The 12,875-nt window shown below is 38.4% G+C and overlaps 1 non-coding gene across 1 annotated transcript; it reads right to left on the bottom strand.

Moving 5' to 3' along the window:
• Positions 1–2,831: 2,831 nt before the first annotated feature.
• TRNAS-GGA (transfer RNA serine (anticodon GGA)) lies at positions 2,832–2,903 on the bottom strand. Its single transcript has one exon. It is a non-coding gene; the product is annotated as a tRNA-Ser (tRNA).
• Between the last annotated feature and the right edge of the window lie 9,972 nt (positions 2,904–12,875).

The following is a 12,875-nucleotide window of genomic DNA, read 5'->3' as shown; positions in this document are numbered from 1 at the left end:
TTCTTTTTTTTTTTTTTTCTTACTGAATTGTGCTTTAAAGTGCACTGTGCTCTGAACAGAAACCCATGGATCCTGTCTTTCAAGGCTGGAACTTTTAGCAGTCTTGTTGACACCCGGGTTTCAGATCAGTGTCAATTCTGGGTCACTCTGAGAGTGCCTAGCAAGAACTGTCATCACTGACTGCACTGGGCTTCCAGCCTCGCTGTCAGCCTGGTGAGGCGCAGGTTCAATGGAATGTTTGCTGGTTGAGTCATACTAGTTCTGGAGGCTTCCAGTTAAGTATGGGACAGAGGTTCCTGGTCCTCCAGGAACTTGAGCTTGAGCTGTTGCACTAAGATGCATTCAGTTGGGGGTATTCCGCTGACTTTGTCTTTCTCTCTTTCCTGTTATCATCTGCAGGCTTCAGTTCTAGTTCTGTAAACTGAATACCTGCCTGGCATTTATTTTCATGATCAAAGAAATCCAAGTACTTGGGGAGACAGAGGTCGGGAAGAAAGCTTACACAACAGGGGATGAATCCTTTGTGTACTTCTTTGTTGCTCCCAAGAGGCAGCAGATGAGGTAACTGGCACGCAGGCACGTATGGGGAGGTTGTGTGAAATATATGTTGTCAGCACACCACTGAAACAGAGGTCTTTATATTGAAAGAGAACAGCAGAGAATTAAAAAAAAAATTAAAAGGAAGCAAAGGAAAACCCAAACCTCTAAAGCACGTACAGAACATAGCAGAAAGGAAATGTTTTTCTTTATCAGGAAAGAACTAACATAAGAGCCAGAGAGGGAGCCTCTGGAGTGACACAGGGACATGTTCAAAAGCATATGGGAAAAGAGTTTCAGGGAATAAAGGAGTTATTACTAATGCAAAGCACTCTGATAAGCACAGGGAAAGAAGGATGAAGAAATACTTTAAAATTTTCCAGACAATAATTGGTGTCAGTATATTTGCTTTTTAAATTTGATTTTTGTTCATCATGGCTTTTTTTTTTTTTAAATCAATGTTTATGTTTACTTATATTTTGGCCACATCCTGTGGCTTGTGGGATTTTAGTTCCTTGACCACGGATCAAACCCATGCCCCTGCAGTGGGAACACAAAGTCTTAACCACTGGACCCCCAGGGAAGTCCTGGCGTCAGTACATTTAGATGGCACGGAAACCAAATGCTGAAATTTAAGGAAAAAAATGATGACAAGGTGAACATTGCAGAGGTTTAAGACTAACATGACATGGAAAGCAAGAGATTGCACGGTAGTTGAAAAGACTAGCAAACAGATGAGTTATTCTTTTACGAAAGGACAGGGATGGATTCAGGTTAAAAGCCAGTCAGTGCGAGTGAAAAACAGGGGAATAGAAGCAGAAAGGGGGTGGGTGGGTGCGTGGGTGGGGGTGGGGTACATCAGCTGCAGATTCAGAGGTTTGGGTCTTGTCTCTCTGCTCCTGCCCTGATTGTGTGACCTTGAGCTAGTTGCTTCAGCTCTGTGTTTTCAGAGCCCTTATTGGTAAGTAGCAGTTCCTATCAGACTTTAGGGACAATGAAATTAGGTCTGGCATAAATTGATAACAATTTTACTTCACATGAGATGGAGAAAAATGTGAGAAATAGTTTTATTCGTAGAAAGGAAAGACTGCGAGTTCGAGCACAGTTGGTAACCCCCACCCCTTTCCTTCCCCTTGGTTTCCATGGTGACTGTCTTTGTTCAGACCCTTTATACTTTCTCTTCTGATACAAAAAGCAGTTAGACTCCCGAATTATTTCTTTGCCTCCAGATAGCATTGACATATATACACTGCCATGTGTAAAACTATCCCTGCTGTATAGCCCAGGGAGCTCAACTCAGTGCTCTGCAGTGACCTAGAGAGGTGGGATGGGGAGTGGAGTGGGAGGGAGGTTCAGAAGGGAGGAGATATATGTACACATATAGCTGATTCACATTGTTGCACAGAAGAAACTAATACAACACTGTAAAGCAATTATCCTCCAATTAAAAAAAAATTTAGTTTCCACACTCCTTCCAATAAAAATCCTAAAACACAAATCCGATTATGTTTAGACATTCTTATGTTTAAAACCCTTAAATTATCTCAATCCTTGGCATGGCATGGGAGGCATTCCACATCCCTTATCTTTCTTGTAGCTCCGCTTTGCAGCCTGGGAAGCTGCATCCATTAAAACTGACCTCACTGCCCAGGCTCAGGCTTTGGCATACCAGTACAGTATCTGCTTACCCGAGCACAGTCCTCTCCTACCTTCTTCACTCGTCTTCCTACTGAGCTGAAGAACTACAGTGGAAACACCACTCGCCTTATTATAATTACCTTCCTGTCTCTGAGTGTCTCCAAGGACAGCTGTGTCCTGAGCATTCAGGGCAGGATGACCCAAAGTGAGTACTTAGTAAATGTTAGTAGTTTAGTGTTAGTCGCTTAGTCATGTCTGATTCTTTGGACCCCGTGGACTGAAGCCTGCCAGGTTCCTCTGTCCGTGGAGTTCTCCATGCAAGTATACTAGAGTAGATAGCCATTCCTTTCCCTTCTCAAAAGGAATCTTCTGTACTCAGGGATTGAATCCAGATATCTTGCACTGCAGGCAGATTCTTTACCATTTGAGCCAGCAGGATTGAATGAAGAAAAATAATAAGTATGATATGTGAGATAAATGTAAGATATGTGTTCAAGAAAAGACAGAAAATTTGAATTATTAAGTGAAGGGAAGTCGCTCAGTTGTGTCCGACTCTTTGCAACCCCATGGACTGTAGCCTACCAGGCTCCTCCCTCCATGGGATTCTCCAGGCAAGGGTACTGGAGGTGGGTTGCCATTTCCTTCTCCAGGGGATCTTCCCAACCCAGGGATCAAACCTGGGTCTCCCGCATTCCAGGCAGACGCTTTAACCTCTGAGCCACCAGGGAAGTCCCTGAATTTGAATTAGATGGTGAAAATTCCTATATACTGTGATTACATTTTTACACAACTTAAACATAAGATTGGAAAAAAAATGCATAGGTGTTATATCTTTGGACAAGAATGTTTTGAGATCATATTATATTTTATATGAAAGGTATATTTTCACTTAAAACTATCTATAGGATATTATGTACAGTATATTTGAAAATCATAAAAAGGTACTCTTTATTCAGTAAACAAATCCTCTATTCCTCTATGACTTTTTGATAAACATTTCTCATCTTCTGTGCTCCTAACATTAATTTCGTTTACATTAACTTACTGTGATTCTATCATCAATGTAATTTATGTAATTGAAAACATAACTCTTAGTTAAAACTAGGCTAAATCCGAAACAAACCATATTCATATGATTTTTGAAAGCATTCCTACTGATAGGTTATGCTTTAGTTTGTTGTACAAAGTCCTCTTAAAATAAAAAACAAAAATTAAGAGTCAAAAAGGATTAGTTTTTCTTTAATGCAATTGTAAGTATTAGGTTATGACCAACCTAGAGAGCATATTAAAAAACAGAGACATTGCTTTGCCAACAAAGGTCCATCTAGTCAAAGCTATGGTTTTTCTAGTAGACATGTATGGATGTGAGAGTTGGACTATAAAGAAAACAGAGTGCTGAAGAATTGATGCTTTTGAACTGTGGTGTTGGAGAAGACTCTTGAGAGTCCATTGGACTGCAAGGAGAGGCAACCAGTCCATCCTAAAGGAGATCAGTCCTGAATATTCATTGGAAGGACTGATGCTGAAGCTGAAACTCCAATACTTTGGCCACATGATGCGAAGAACTGACTCATTGGAAAAAAGACCCTGATTCTGGGAAAGATTGAAGGCGGGAGGAGAAGGGGACAACAGAAGCTGAGATGGTTGGATGGCATCACCAACTCAATGGACATGAATTTGAGTAAACTCTGGGAGTTGGTGATGGAAAGGGAGGCTTGGCGTGCTGCAGTCCATGGGGTCACAAAGAGTTGGACATGACTGAGCGACTGAACTGAAGTATTAAGTATTTACTCAGAGGCAGGCATTCCATAAAGGCTAAATGTACAGCCTCTGGAATCCAGCTCCACCAACTACTCCTGTGTGACCTTGGGCAAGTGACTTAACTTCTCTGAATCTCAGCTTCCTCCTCAGTAAAATGAAGCTGATGATAGTACTTATTTCAAAAAATTGTTATGAAGACTATACCAAATTGAATAAATGTAAGTCAAGTGCTTAAGCCAATGACTGACACATAGCAAGTGTTATGTAAATGCTATTATCATGAAGCACTATACATATATAATTGCATTTATTATTTACAACCAGACCATGAGGCAGTTATTATTGTGGTTATTTTACAGATGAGGAAAACCAGTTTGGGGAGGTTAGGGAATTTGGCCAAGGTCACTTATCTCGAAAATTGAAGGAGGTGACTTTGACTCTAAGTGTGGCTGACTCCTGAGTGGTGCTTCTTTTTTTTTTTTTCAATTAAACTTCATATTTTTTTGAAAGTATTATAGCTGAGCAGTACTCGTCACCATGATTGAATAGTGATTTCTTTAAAAAACACAAATAGACTGTAATTCAAATCAGATTTCCTTGTTCACTTTATATTTTCACACAGCCACTAGACTTTGTTAGCTCAGCTCTGACTCGTCGAGATGGGCCAGTCTTCACTTGATTTTCCTTTGTCCTGTTCTAGAGGTGAGCACAGACATCCCAAAAGCACCTTGTCACAGGCCCCAGTTTAGACGGAGGCAGATCAGTCATTTAAAAGCCTATTTAATTTATAAATGATCACATATAAATCAATAGAGAAATAAGCTTTTTTTTTATTGAAACTGAAGGGCCTTGCTGAAACAAGGCAATTTCTGCTGATATTGGCATCAGGGATTCTTTTCTTGGCTTTGCCTCTGAGACAAACTACAATAGAGGGGTTGACCACTTTTGAATATCTACTGCATTCTTATTCTTCTGCATATTATCTCATTTAATCCTTTCTCCAATCTTGCAAAGTAAATATCACACTATCCTCATTTTACAGATGAAGAAACTGAGCTCATGGAAGACAAATAATCTGATTTAAGATCAGACTTGGATATTTAGCAACACTTCTGGGTTCAAGCCTTTGCTCCTACCAAACTCAGCTCTCACAGAGATGCACTTTCAAATGTCATCTCTAACTTTGTGCTTATGGTGTGATCTTGGGCTGGTTACTCAACCTGTGTGGTCCTAAGTGTCCTGGGCTGTTATGTGGAGAATAAATTGGCATTCATGAAGCACCCATTATAGGGCCTGCCCTGTACATGTTGACCAATGAATGAATCCTTGTTATTAGGTTCTTCTTTAATGTTCATATTTATTTCTAGATTTAGAGGTAAAGACAGTTGAAAATGGAAAATTAATGATGATATAGATAGATTTTCAGCTCCAGAATGCAAGTTAAATATTTCTAACTTTTCATAGTGTACGAGTCTGCTCAGATTGCCACAATAAAACACCGTAGACTCTGTGGCTTCAACAACAGATATTTATTTCTCACAGCTCTAGAAGCTGGAAGTCCAAGATTAATCAAAGTGTTAGCAGGAGTAATTTCTTCTGAGGCCTCTCTCCTGGGCCTGCAGAGGACCACCTTCTCTCTGTGTCCTGACATGGTCTTTCTCTGTGCATTACCTGGTGTTACCCTGTGTATCCCAATCTCTGGTTCTTATAGGATAATAATTAGATTAGGGCCCCATCATTATGGCCTTTACTTTAACTTCACCCCTCCTTTAAAAGCCCTATCTCTAAATGCAATCACATTTTGAGGTCCTAGGGTTTAGGGTTCCAACAGATGAATTTATGATTGGTGGGAGGAGAGTTCATCCCATAGCAGGTTTTCCAGTTTGAAAATGGGATTCCATTTATTGACTCTACTAAACTGGAGAACCTTGTAATCTACATGGCATTTGAGGCTGAGTTGGTCTTGTGACTTGTAATTGACAAGGCATCACATTTTCCTGAGGGCATTAAGACCTGGAAGGCAAAGGAAATGGGAGGAGAGTTAAATGGTCAAGGTCACAGCTGTAAATGCTCACTTGGTGGTGATCTGTGATGGGGGTATAGGGAGCAGAAAAAGAAATTCCTCACTTGGTGATGATGGTGGGGGTTGAAGTAATGGCAGAAGGTAAGGCTGGAGAAAAAGCCAAGAACCAGATCCCAGGAACCTTGTAACTAACAAAATGAACATCAGATTTCACTCTCGGACATTAACAAGTCACTGAATGGGCTTAAAAAACCAGAGATTGCTCTCAGATTTAAGTGTTTAAAAGTTTATCTTTAAGAAAATTATTTTTAATGTTGGTTAAATGTTTGATGGAGAGGATGTACAATGATGTACTAGCAATTCCTTAGCTGTTGAAAGCTAAATTCATCTCTACTTTTCAGTTAATGGTATAGTGAATAAAGATTATTAGACAACAAATGCTGAAAAATTAGAGAATCTTCTGATATAGCAGTAAGCTGAAATCCTAATGGAATGGAATGCTAAACTCAAAATACAACAACACCAAAATCTTGATTAAAAATTATGTATATTGCTTGTGAAAACAGAACTGTTAGAAAATCTATCAATGCTTTAATGGTGACAGTTTTTTAGTGGTGAGATTTGGGGTAATTGCTATTTCCTTCTTTACCATGCTGTCTACTAAAGAGAATATATATATATATATATATATATATATATATATATATATATATATATATAAACAATTTGAAATACTTTTTCATTGCTTTATGATTTTATGTAGTGGAATATAGTCCAAATAAAAGATTCATTAAGCATTTTTTAAAAAGTTTATCTTGATTCCATTTGGAGAATGAGTTGGAGTTGAGGGCAAGGGAATAAGATCAACTGTATTTATCTTGTTTTACACTGACAGAGTCTAGGGGTTTGGGAGGAATGGTTCTGGTGGGGACAGCAAGAGAAGAGAAGATTCCTTCACGACACTGACCACAAGAATCCACCAAGCAAGATAGAATCACGAGGATGCCTGTCAGTGAAACTTCCTGGGACAGCCACTTAGTCACATTTCCATTGAATTGTTTCTTGTTTTTGAGTTTGTAGCACTCTTGATAAGTGAAAAACAAATATGTTGTGTATGTATAATGGTGGATGTTAGGGCTTATACATCTGGGTTTTTTTATGTATAATGCTGGATGTTAGGGCTTATACATCTGGTTTTTAATCTTGGGGAAGGAAATTTTCTTGGTACTTGGCTGAGCTGCTTTATCTTTAGAATGTTATTTATTCTTTTTGAGTTTTTAGGTAGTGTCCTAGAAAATTCTTTAACACTAGCCCTTTTCTTAAATTTCTTATTTATTTTTATTGAAGCATATTTGCTGTACAATATTATGTAAGCCACGGGTGTTCAATATAGTGATTCACAACTTTCAGGATTGTTCTCCATTTATTAGTTATAAAGTATTGGCGGTATACTCCCTGCATTGTACAACATACCCATATTTTATACCTAGTGGTTTGTATGTTTTTATTTGGAAATTTAACCATTCTAGTCACAGAAAGGTAATCAGATTAGTCTTTTCTAGTGCCATAGTATGATGGGGAAAATGAGATGCAAGTTTCCTGCACTGAAGGTTTTCTATGCAATTTTTAGACCCTCCCATGCACCGTGGAGAAAACACTTCCCCATTCTTTTTTTTTTTCAATTAATAATCACAATGGAAATTTAATTGTTTAATGCAACCACTAATCTAATATCACCAATAAAATCTAAGCAGTTATATCACAAAACCAGGCTTATGTTCAGTGGACATGCATTAATAATCTATACAATTTAACATTACACCAGAAAAGGAACTGAACACAAAATTTTCCTTGATATTTGGTGGTTTTCAAACTTCATGGCACAGATTACCAAAACACTTCCCCATTCTTTAGGTTCTCCAGTAAGAGGACTTACCAGACAGGGAGACTATGAAAGGTTTTAGCGAAACTGGCCTGTGTCTCACTATGCTCAAATACACAAGCAAAGTCTTCTTTGGAGGAAAGATTTAAGAATTCAGAAGTGTATATGTTGCTCATGTGCCATTGGTTATCTGAGGGTTTTTTTTTTTTTTTTGGTTGTCAAAAAAGTCCCTGCTCTTTAGCACCTAGTAATGGTTTTTGTGTTATTGTTCAGTTGCTCAGTCGTGTCCTACTCTTTGTGACCCCCTGGACCATAACTTTTCAGGCTTCTGTCCTTTGCCATCTCCCAGAGCTTGCTCAAACTCATGTCCATTGAGTCTGTGATGCCATACAACCAACTCATCCTCTGTTGTCCCCTTCCCCTCCTGCCTTCAGTACTTCCAAGCATCAAGGTCTTTTCCAATGAGTCAGTTCTTTGCATCAGGTGGCCAAAGTATTGGAGCTTTAGCTTCAGCACCAGTCCTTCCAATGAATATTCATGACTGACTTCCTTTATGATTGACTAGTTTGATCTCCCTGCAGTCCAAGGGACCCTCAAGAGTTTTCTCTGACACCACAGTTCAAAAGCATCAATTCTTGGACTTGGGTGATTATTTTCTTCCCCATTTTAAGGAAGTTTTCAACTATTATCTCCTCAAGTATTTTCTCATGGTCTTTCTTTTTGTTTTCTTCTATGATTCAAATGTTGGGGTGTTTAATATTCTCCTGTAGGTCTCTGAGATTGTCCTCATTTCTTTTAATTCATTTTTCTTTTTTCCACTCTGATTCATTTATTTCTACCATTCTATCTTCTCCTTCACTAATCCTATCTTCTGCCTCTGTTATTCTATTGTTTGTTGCCTCCAGAGTGTTTTTGATCTCATTTATTGCATTATTCATTATATATTCACTCTTTTTTATTTCTTCTAGGTCCTGGTTAAAACTTTCTTGCATCTTCTCAATCCTTGTCTCCAGATGACATGATCCTCTACACAGAAAACCCTAAAGACTCCACCATAAAATTACTAGAGCAAATCAATGAATATAGTAAAGTTGCAGGATATAAAATCAACAAACAGAAATCCCTTCCATTCCCATACACTAATAATGAGGAAATAGAGAAATTAAGGAAACAATTCCATTCACCATTGCAACAAAAATAATAAAATACTTAGGAATATATCTACCTAAAGAAACTAAAGACCTATATATAGAAAACTATAAAACACTGGTGAAAGAAATCAAAGAGGACACTAATAGATGGAGAAATATACCATGTTCATGGATCAGAAGAATCAATATAGTGAAAATGAGTATACTACCCAAAGCAATCTACAGATTCAATGCAATCCCTATCAAGCTACCAACAGTATTTTTCACAGAGCTAGATCAAATAATTTCACAATTTGAATTGAAATACAAAAAAACTTGAATAGCCAAAGCAATCTTGAGAAAGAAGAATGGAACTGGAGGAATCAACTGCCCGACTTCAGGCTCTACTATAAAGCCACAGTCATCAAGACAGTATGGTACTGGCACAAAGACAGAAATATAGATCAAAGGAACAAAACAGAAAGCCCAGAGATAAATCCATGCACCTATGGACACCTTATCTTTGACAAAGGAGGCAGGAATATACAATGGAGAAAAGACAATCTCTTTAACAAGTGGTGCTGGGAAAACTGGTCAACCACTTGTAAAAGAATGAAACTAGAACACTTTCTAACACCACACACAAAAATAAACTCAAAATGGCTTAAAGATCTAAATGTAAGACCAGAAACTATAAAACTCCTAGAGGAGAACATAGGCAAAACACCCTCCGACATAAATCACAGCAGGATCCTCTATGATCCACCTCCCAGAATATTGGAAATAAAAGCAAAAATAAACAAATGGGATCTAATTAAACTTAAAAGCTTCTGCACAACAAAGGAAACTATAAGCAAGGTAAAAACACAGCCTTCAGAATCGGAGAAAATAATAGCAAATGAAACAACTAACAAACAACTGATTTAAAAAATATACAAGCAACTGCTGCAGCTCAATTCCAGAAAAATAAATGACCCAATCAAAAAATGGGCCAAAGAACTAAACAGACATTTCTCCAAAGAAGACATTCAGATAGCTAACAAACATATGAGAAGATGCTCAACATCACTCATTATCCGAGAAATGCAAATCAAAACCACAATAAGGTACCATTTCACTCCAGTCAGAATGGCTGCGATCCAAAATTCTACAAGCAATAAATGCTGGAGAGGGTGTGGAGAAAAGGGAACCCTTTTACACTGTTGGTGAAATGCAAACTAGTACAGCCACTATGGAGAAGAGTGTGGAGATTCCTTAAAAAAGACTACAAATAGAACTGCCTTATGACCCAGTAATCCCCCAGCTGGGCATACACACCAAGGAAACCAGAATTCAAAGAGACACATGTACCCCAATGTTCATTGCCGCACTGTTTATAATAGCCAGGACATGGAAGCAACCTAGATGTCCATCAGCAGATGAATGGATAAGAAAGCTGTGGTACATATACACAATGGAGTATTACTCAGCTATTAAAAAGAATACATCTGAATCAGTTCTAATGAGGTGGATGAAACTGGAGTCTATTGTACAGAGTGAAGTAAGCCAGAAAGAAAAACACCAATACAGTATACTAATACATATATATGGAATTTAGAAAGATGGTAACGATAACCCTGTATGTGAGACAGCAAAAGATACACAGATGTATAGAACAGACTCTTTTGGACTCTGTGGGAGAGGACAAGGGTGGGATAATTTGGTAGAATGGCATTGAATGGCATGTATAATATCATATACGAAACAAATCGCCTGTCCAGGTTCAATGCAGGATACATGACGCCTGGGGCTGGTGGACTGGGATGACCCAGAGGGATGGTATGGGGAGGTAGGTGGGAGGGGGTTTCTGGATGGGGAACACGTGTACACCCGTGGCAGATTCATGCTGATGTATTGCAAAGCCAATACAATATTGTAAATTAATTAGCTTCCAATTAAAATAAATACATTTAAATTTAAAAAAGAAAAAAAAAGCATCAATTCTTTGATGGTCAGCCTTCTAGTAATGGTAGAGGACAACTTTCAGAGATATCTAGTGCCTAGACTTGCAAGGAACTTGTAAAATGCATGATTTTCCATGTTTTGTATAAGTTGGGGCAGGGCATTAAGGCAATCGATTTAATGGCCTTTATACATGAAGGTTGAAAAATGTTCCTCAATGAAGCTATTTTTGGTTCTGAGAGTTAGAATATGCAACAGAAAACCAAATTCAGAAACTGCTAGGATCTATGACTTGGAATCCTGGAGAATTTGCCCCTCTGCAGGCTTTGTGGGTATTTGCCAAGTGAATCCTCAGTTGTCTGGTCCTGAAGATTAGGGCTTGGGGAGATGGGAGAGCTCCTCCCTAACCTCCCATCTTCTTCCTTCTCTCTCTCTGCCTCTTTCCTCCGCTTTGCCCTGTCCTCCAATTCAGGCTTAGAATTTCTTGAAAAATAGGGAACAAAGAATGTAAGCAGGACAGGGAACTGGGTATCAAGCAGACTTCTTCCTTGGTTTGGAGGCTTTGCATGTGCATGTTCGGGACAGGCCCCTCTGAGTCCCGTGAGTCCTAGTGGAAGAGGGAGAAGGTGGAAGATGGGAGAAGGCATCGTGGAGAGTGGAGCAGACAAGTTTCAGGGGTTCACATATGTCCATTCCACCTACCACATGCTCTCTGCTCTTGAAATATTGGTGAAGATCAGTGACACATGATAACACAGAGTCATTTGAATGAAAAAAAAATATGATGGACTAGATGTAGCATTTTCAAGTACTATGAAATTCGAAGTGTATGTCTCAGTTATCTTGGATCTAATACCACAAACACATAACATATATTAGGATATGGAATCAGAACTAGCCATCTCTATACCGGAGGCCCATGATCAGACACATCTATTTCAAATAGGGACAACTAGGTTAACCTTTAGTTTGGAAAAATAAATAAATAAAATAATAAAGTTATTATCTTTGATCCAGAGCCATTAATATTTAAGAACTGACTTCCTCAAGGTGACCTACAAATAAAGGCTAGTTATGTGCTGTATAATTTATTGGTTACATTTCAGGAACATTCTCTCATTGATCTGGGAACACAGTGGAATTTCTGGAGCTCTATCTGACCAAAGAAGACTTTTACTTTCTCATTTGCTCTTTGACTCACAAAAGGCCATAAATAATTGGAGAAGTTAGGCAAGTGTATTTTTCCAGACACCCCTTAAAATGTTGTACTTTGTTTAATTTTGTTTTAAAATATATCTGGACACACCTAAATAACTCAAACAATCAGGCTCTTTAATTGAAAACTGATACTGAGGTTGTCTTTTCAAGACTTTAACCTTTGGGAAAATATGCTAGCTTGCTTTCCCTCTGCTTTGGAATTTAGTTTTCTTAATTGCTGTCAAACTTTGGAACCGATAAGGTGAGACCTTATATTATGCTGTCTAAATAACAATGGAAGCTAATGATGGAAAAATTCCTGCTGACAGGCACTAGGGGTTTTAACTGTAACTATGCAAGTAACCTGGGTATCTTGTGGAATTAGAGTCAATAGTCTGGCTTAGAATGTGAGAGAGAAAGGACAGAGGCAGAAGCTGAACGAAGAAGGAAGAAAGAAAGGAAGGAAAGAGGGAAGGAAGGGAAGAAAGGAGGGAGAAAAGATGGATGGAAGGAAAAAATTTCAGAAGAAGGAGGACATAATTAGATAAAATTAAAATCCAAATACTTTGGCTGGGTTTCCCAGTAACTTTTTTTTTTACAGAATGATAATCTTATTAAAAATTTTTTTTCCTCAAACTTTAAACAATGTTGTGGTAATTTCAGGTGAACAACGAAGGGACTCAGCCATACATATGTGCTCTGTGTGCATCCTAAGTCGCTTCAGTAGTGTTGGACTCTTTACAACCCTATGGACTGTAACCACCAG

This window comes from Ovis canadensis, chromosome 2, assembly GCF_042477335.2.
Source record: "Ovis canadensis isolate MfBH-ARS-UI-01 breed Bighorn chromosome 2, ARS-UI_OviCan_v2, whole genome shotgun sequence".
Taxonomy (NCBI): Eukaryota; Metazoa; Chordata; class Mammalia; order Artiodactyla; family Bovidae; genus Ovis; species Ovis canadensis.
The sequence above is the reverse complement of the archived record's forward strand: the minus strand, read 5'-3'. Positions and strand labels throughout refer to the sequence as shown.